Source organism: Talpa europaea (assembly GCF_964194135.1).
Source record: "Talpa europaea genome assembly, chromosome: 6".
NCBI lineage: Eukaryota > Metazoa > Chordata > Mammalia > Eulipotyphla > Talpidae > Talpa > Talpa europaea.
Window position 1 is genome coordinate 90,448,318 of NC_140072.1, and position 7,311 is coordinate 90,455,628.

Here is a 7,311-nt window from a genome sequence, read left to right on the forward strand (position 1 = left end):
AGGTCTGCTACCATTAGATCAGGAAGATATCCTCTGTTCAGATGTCAATCACCGGAGGTTGAGAAAATTAATATAGTGGGTATGAAAAGTGAACCTTATTGGTGAAATACAAACCTAAAGTTTACATAATGAAAATCACAAATAGGCTCTCAATAGTAATATTTAAGCTATCCAGGCTTGGAGGACTGGGTAAAATGCTGTAAAGTTACCACCAAGTCAATCGTACATGGACAGTGGGAAGCCAGGAGGCCTTCTCCATAGACAAGGCCCTGGGGATCCACCCATTCTGTGACCAGGCACTGGTTAGGATTCTCACTGCCCAATGCCAACTCTGGAGTCTGTTCTCCGGAATATTACTTCTGCCTCAAAGGAATTTTCAGTCGAGAGGTAGAATCCATAAGGCTCCTGGTTGTGTGAACTGGCCTGGGCCTACTTGCTAAAGGAATGTTTGTTTAATAAAAGTCCTATATTTGTGGCCAAATTTAGTCTGATAATTGATTTCTTCATAGCATGATAATGAGGTCTGAGAGCAAAGCTAGCTACCACCCACCTTAAATGTCTCAGTGCCTGTAGATACCCAAATCACCCAGGAGTTCTGCTAGGTCCTATTTGATAAAGCCACCTCACACAGCTTTAAAGTAAAGTAGTGTTGAATTTGGCTTTTGGGTGTACTCCTTCTAGCTCTCTGACCTTGGGCAAATGTCCTCATCCATGGATTAAAGGATTAAAATAAGATATGACATACAAAGAGCATAGTACGGTACTTGGCACACAGTGAGAGTATTAAAGGCATGTTGTGATTCTTATGAAATGCTTCTCCTTTGAGGGGACATTGGCTTCCAAGGTCTTTTGAATTTCATTTTACATGACGATTTATACAAAACTATTTGAAACTCTTAGGCTTTTGTGAACTATGTTGCTCTGGAGTTTTTCGTCCATGTACTCATTAGAATGAACTGAAGTTTCCACATCCTAACCCACTGTCCTTACTTTCAGGAATTCCTTTCCTCCAATCAAAATGGTTTACTCATCCTGGTCCATGTTTATAGTCTAGTGTCTCTCAAACCTTTCCACCAAAATTTCCCTAAATTATAGCGGTGACTCTCCCTAACCCCTTCTATTCTGGTAATGGTCACTGCCTCCCCTGAGATGCTACAGTTTATCCTATGGCCCTACCCACTGTAGCTTGAACTATTAACCCTCTCTTCATAAACAGTTTTGTTCTCCCAAACAAAAGGTACCCTTTTTAAGACAAAGACCCTCTGTTAACCCAGTGTATATCCTCTGGGTGTGGCACAAATTTTTGAGCACAAACAGCCCTCAGCAATATAGTCTATATTCCTCATATGCTTTAAAGCAGCTCTTTAAGATTTTTACTTTATATTGATTTTTTCTTCCGTTTTCACATCTTTATTTCCTTCCCCTCTTCAATGGCATTTTCTTATCTTTTTCCTGCTTTCTCAAGTCTGAGTGAACCAAACACCACTTAATCTCTCAGTGGAAGGAGTCTTTCTGATGCTACTCTTTAAAATGCTTCCAACAAAACCACAAAATGTGTGATAAGAATAATAAACAATGGCTTATTTTAAATTTTTTTTCTTTTAGCATTTCATCAAGGTCAGAGCCTCTACTCAGATTTATTTGACTTGATTCATAACATACCAGTTGACAATCCCTCCCTAAGACAAAGCGGAATCCTCTCGAAAAGCATATAAGAACTCTTAACTTCCAGGTGACCCTATTCTTTCCTCTGCCTGGTCTCTCCTATTTAATTTCTCAATAACATGGAGAAAATGAAGGCAAGAAACTCTTGAAAAGGACTTTAAAGCAAAGGGTTAAAATGAGATGAGATTTAGTCATTGCTAATGCTTTCTGTGGTCCCCATTAACCCAGGTGATTAAGAGGGAGATGGAAAGGATGTGTCAGCTAAAAAAAAAAAAAAAAAGTTATTGTGGTTTTTTTCCTCTCAACAAGCATAAAGTAAGCACACACGCACACACACACACATATCAACCCCCCCCCCCAGTCTTTTTTCCAATACTGAAATTCGTAAGAATCATCCAGTCTAATGACTCAATCACATCAGCACTAAGTCACTGACCAATGCATTGATAAGATTAAATATAATTCGGGTGCAGGAGGAAGTCTGTGTACCCTGGAGGGCGGCCTCTGGGCTCCACGTGGGACTAGATATTTCCAGAAGTTGCTATGGCCATGTCTGATTGCACTGATGTTGAGGACCTGAATTTATACATGAATGTATATACATAAAGTAACTGTGCACCAAATGTTCATTCTTCTGCCTTCTTGTTGATGGACTGAGGGGCTATTTATTATTTAAATTCTGAGAAAGTTATGTTTATGCAGTAGATTCCAGACTATTAATAGCAAGTCCATTTTTGCAGCAACTTCCTCAGTTACTAAGACCAATTTCCAATAAAAATTGTTTTCAAAAATTATCAAAAGAGAATCAGAGCTGTTGCTTGCAGGTCTACTGCAGATCAAGGTTCTGATTTTCCTGAAGCCTGTGCTGCATTCTTTTAGGTAAGCTGGAGGATGCCAGTGTGTAGAGCTGCAGTAATTGTACCGCGTATATTCCATGCAGACAATCGGCACTACCTCTCAACACATCTAAGTGCTTAGGCACAGAGAACAAGAGAAAAAGGAGGATAAACTTCTCCTGGGATTCTGCTGTTATTGGTGTGTCAAGCCAAATTTTTAATTTGGAGAGCAATTCTGCAGAAATGAACAGAAACTGCTATCTAAACATTTTAATAAGAATAAGCCCCCAAGCCAATATGCAATCGAGTGCACTGCTTTCTAGTAATTTCATTTATGCAACAGCTCCACAAGCTGTTTCTCTCTCCATATTCAGATAACCCTCGCCTCTAGGGTGACTGTAAAAATGATATTTTAATAATGTGTCACATCTGTGATCAGAAATACTTAATGAAACGCTCCTATGATCATATGGTAACAAGCTTCAAAAAACTACTTCCAAATTTAGACAGGATCAGTTTGCTTCATATAGTAACTTTCATCGGGATATTTTTCAATAGTGTCTGCAAGAAATCATACCTAAGGAGGGGTGCTCAGACTGAGCTCCTTCATTTATTTCAGCTGTGAGGGCTCACTGGAGCCCACAGAACTAGATCAGTGCTGTCCAACAGAAATAGAGCATGAAGGGCCTCCCCGGTGGCGCAGCGGTTGAGCGCTGAGTTGCGAAGCTGCCCTCAGCCTCTGCAGCGCCGGTTCGATCCCCGGCTGCTCCCCGGCCACCGGAGGAGGGTCCCACATGGCGCGCAGACCTCTCCTGCTGCCCGCTGCTCCCCTTAGCAGAGTATTTCGTCACTCTGCGTGTTCTGCTCTCCCCTCTGGCTCTGGTGAATTCTCTCACCCTCCCGCGATTCTGACTGTACCCAGTGCTTGTATAAATAAATAAATAAATCTTTAAAAAAAAAAAATAGAGCATGAACTGCATATGTATTTCAAAATTTTTTGGAAGCCCATTAAGGAAAGTATAAACAATCAAAATTCTAACAAATCTTATTTAAGATGTTATATACTCAAGGTTCTAATTTCAATGTGTAATCAATACAAAAATACTATTGATTACAATGTTGTACCCTGGGGATTAATATAATGTTAAAAACCATTGTTACCGCAATAAAAATTTAGTTTACAAAAACACGATTAATGAAGTATTTTACATCATTTTTGTACTAAGTCTTCAACATATGTGTTTCATATTTACAGCACATATCCTGAGAGCCAGGTTTCAAGGTGTCAGTAGCCACCTATGGCTGGCAATTACCATGTTGGGTGGTGCAACTTTAGAGCAATAAGTCTCTGAAAGGGTGGCCGACAACCACTTGCATCAGGAAAGTATGGGAATCTTAACACGACTATGAATTCCTAGGCCCAGTTCCTGACCTACCAAATTGTATGTCTGGGGTAGCTCTAAGCAATTTGCATTTTTTAACAGGTTCCATAGCTGGAACTTTGCTCAGTAAAAATGGACATCTGTTAGGTTCCCTGTCCAAACTTGCTCATAGCCCTTCAGCCATCAGCACACAATGCCTGCAGCTCTGCTGCACCATCTCATAAACCATAGGCATCAGACAGACCAGTCTATTCTGTCACAGACTCCTCAAGCATTTGATATGTACCGGGCACTGCTTTCAGCCCAAGGGGTAGAGTGATAAAAAAAATATGGACAAAATCCCTGCCTTTTTTGAAGCTTACATCCTAGTGGAGGAGAACAGATGATAAACAAATAAAAGGGTAAATAATGATCTAATTTCTGGTGGTGATAAGTCCAGAGAAGAGAAGTAAGGCATGGTTAGGGGTCAGTTGGGTTTTGCAATATAAAATAACATGAAAAGAAAGAACAGGAAAAAGGAAGGGTCTATTGCACGTGGTGATATATAGATACACACACACACACACACACACACACAATGGAATACTACTCAGCTATAAAAAATGAAGTTCTTCTATTGCAATGTGGATGGACCCAGAGAGTATTAACCTTTTTAATACTGGCTATTGGCCAACTCTATGTCGTCTTTGGAGAAGTGTCTATTCAGATCCTCTGCCCATTTTTTTAATTGGGTTGTTTGCTTTTTATTGTTGGATATTTTGCATATTAACCCTCTGTCAGACTATGATAAGCAAATGTCTTCTCCCATTTTGGATGATGTTTTCTTGTTTTGATGAAAATTTCTTTCACTGTGCAGAAACTTTTTAGTATGATATAGTCTTCTTTGTTTATATTTGCTTTTTTTCTCTTGCTGTTGGAGTAATTCTCTACGATTAATGTCAGGGAGCTTATGGCCTAAATTTTCTTCCATAAATGTTACTGTCTCATATCTTATATCCAAGTCTTTAATCCACTTTGAATTAATTTGTGTGTTAGGAGTTCAATAGTGGTCTAGTTTCATTCTTCGGCATGTGGCTGTACAGTTTTCCCAGCACCATCTATTTTTTAATGTAATTTATATTATTTATTTATTTTTATTGATTAAAATTTTTTTATTTTCTTATACTGTTGTTTAATTTTGTACAATATTTGATTTCTCCCCTCAGGTGTAATCTCCATAAATCTTCCACCACCACATCACCAGTGAACTGTCACCATAGAGCCTAGCCAGCACCATCTATTGAAGAGACTTGCTGTTGTAAACTCTTGGTGTTTTTGCTGTAGACCAGTTGCCAATATGTATGTAGTTTTACTTCTGAACTTTCAATTCTCTTCCAGTGATTTGTGTATCTGTTCCATTCTAATACCAAGATTTTAAAATTACCATTGCTTTGTAGTATAGCTTGAAGTCAAGAGCATTTTCCATTTTTTTTCCCTCAAGCATATGTTTGCTATTTGGGGTCTTTTGTAGTCCCAAATATATTTCATAATTTTTTTGTTCTCTTTCTGTGAATAATCAGGTGAAACTTTTTTTTTTGAAGATTTATTTATGCACATAAGAGCTGGGGTACAGGCCAGAGATGTGGGGGTGGGGGCGGTGAGAGGATCCACCAGAGACAGAGTGGGGAACAGAACAGGCAGATTGACTGAAGTACACTCACTGCTGAGGGGAGTAGCGGGCAAGACAGGAGAGTTCTGCCTCGCCCATGCAGGTTTCTCCCTGGCCAGCCGGGAATCGAATTCATGCTGCAGAGGCTGCAGGTTGCTTCATAGTGAGGTGCTTAACCCCTTGTGCCACCAGGGAGGCCCAGGTGAACCCTTTAAAAGGGAATCTAATGGTATGAAAAGAACCAAAGATGATCTCCTGTAGGCTGTAAAGAAGAAAATCTGGTTGAGGAGGAGGCTATAAGTCAGGGAAAGGTCTTTCTCTAAAACTTCAAATAAATGAGTTTTGCCAACAACCATGGCCTGTAGGAGAACAATGGGCCTCAGCTGAGACCACAGCTATGGCAGCACCTTCATTACAGCCTGTGACCTTGAGCAGGAGACCCAACTCAGCATTGAGGACCTCTACCCATGGAACAATCAGCAGGTGATTAGAAAAGGATGTGTTATATATACCTAATGGCATAAACACTATTCAATTATTTTTAAAAAGAATAAAATTCTGCCCTTTACAACAATATGGATAGATCCAGAGAGTATTATGCCTAGTGAAGTAAGCCAGAGAAAGAAAAAAACACCATATGATTTCACTCATACATGGTACATAAAGAAACAAAACAAACCCATGTACTAAATTTAGCAAAAATGAACTTTCAGACTCTAAGAACAAATAAGTTATAATCAGAAGGGAAGGAGGAAGGTGGTTGGCTAAATCAGATAAAAAGGGTCAATTGTATAGTGAAGGATGAAATTGGACTTTTAATGGTGAACTTAATGTAATATATACAGATGTTGATTTGTAATGATACACACCTGAAACTTATAATACTATAATGCAATGTTACTTCAATAAAAATTATTTTAAAAAAAGAAAAGAAAACCAGATGGTTAGAACAAAGAAAAGAAAAGAAATGCCCAGCTAGGATATTTGAATTATGTTCTCTCTTGAGAGCTAAGAGTAGGAGCAACTCTACTGAAGCAATTGGCATCTAGAAGCTCCTACTAGATAGAGTTTTACATTGAAAGTCCAAGTGGGGATTTAAGTTGGACCATCAGACAGGAATGGGAAACCATGTTCACGTGGAGGATTGTCCTTCAAAATGAGAGAGCTGCTTGCCTTGAGCATCACACATAAGGAGTACTGATCCTGACATTATATAGACCCCATGTCTCCATCCACGCTGCTCCCCAAGTCTACAACTCTAAGAAAGAGTCAGGCTTCACCTCACCTGTACTGAGACTGTGACCATGAGTTTCTGTTGGGGATGTAAGGGGTATATTGCTGGTCACCTCAATTGAGAGTTCAGTCTACATGAGTTGATGCTCCCGGAGGAAGTGGCTTCTCTTTGTCCTGACCTTGCCTGATCATCTTCCAAATTGTGTTCTTTGTGCCAAGAGATACCAGACATGATAGTGGGTACAAATCTGTTCACAATATGCTAAATGTCTGCATACACATGTTTTATTAAATACCACCAGCCAGCAATTCATGAATTCATTCATTTATTCACACATCCAACCAATATTTGGGACATGATCATGGGCCCGACATTATCCTAGGTTCTGACACTGAGTTACAGCACATTTTAAACTTCATGAGATGACGAGTGTTGGGTACTCTGAGCCCATAAAACACCAACTTAATCCACATGGGGCTGTATAGAGAGGTTAACAGTGAACAAAAGATTCTTAAGGAAGTCTCTCTGTAGGGAGGATAGTGTGGA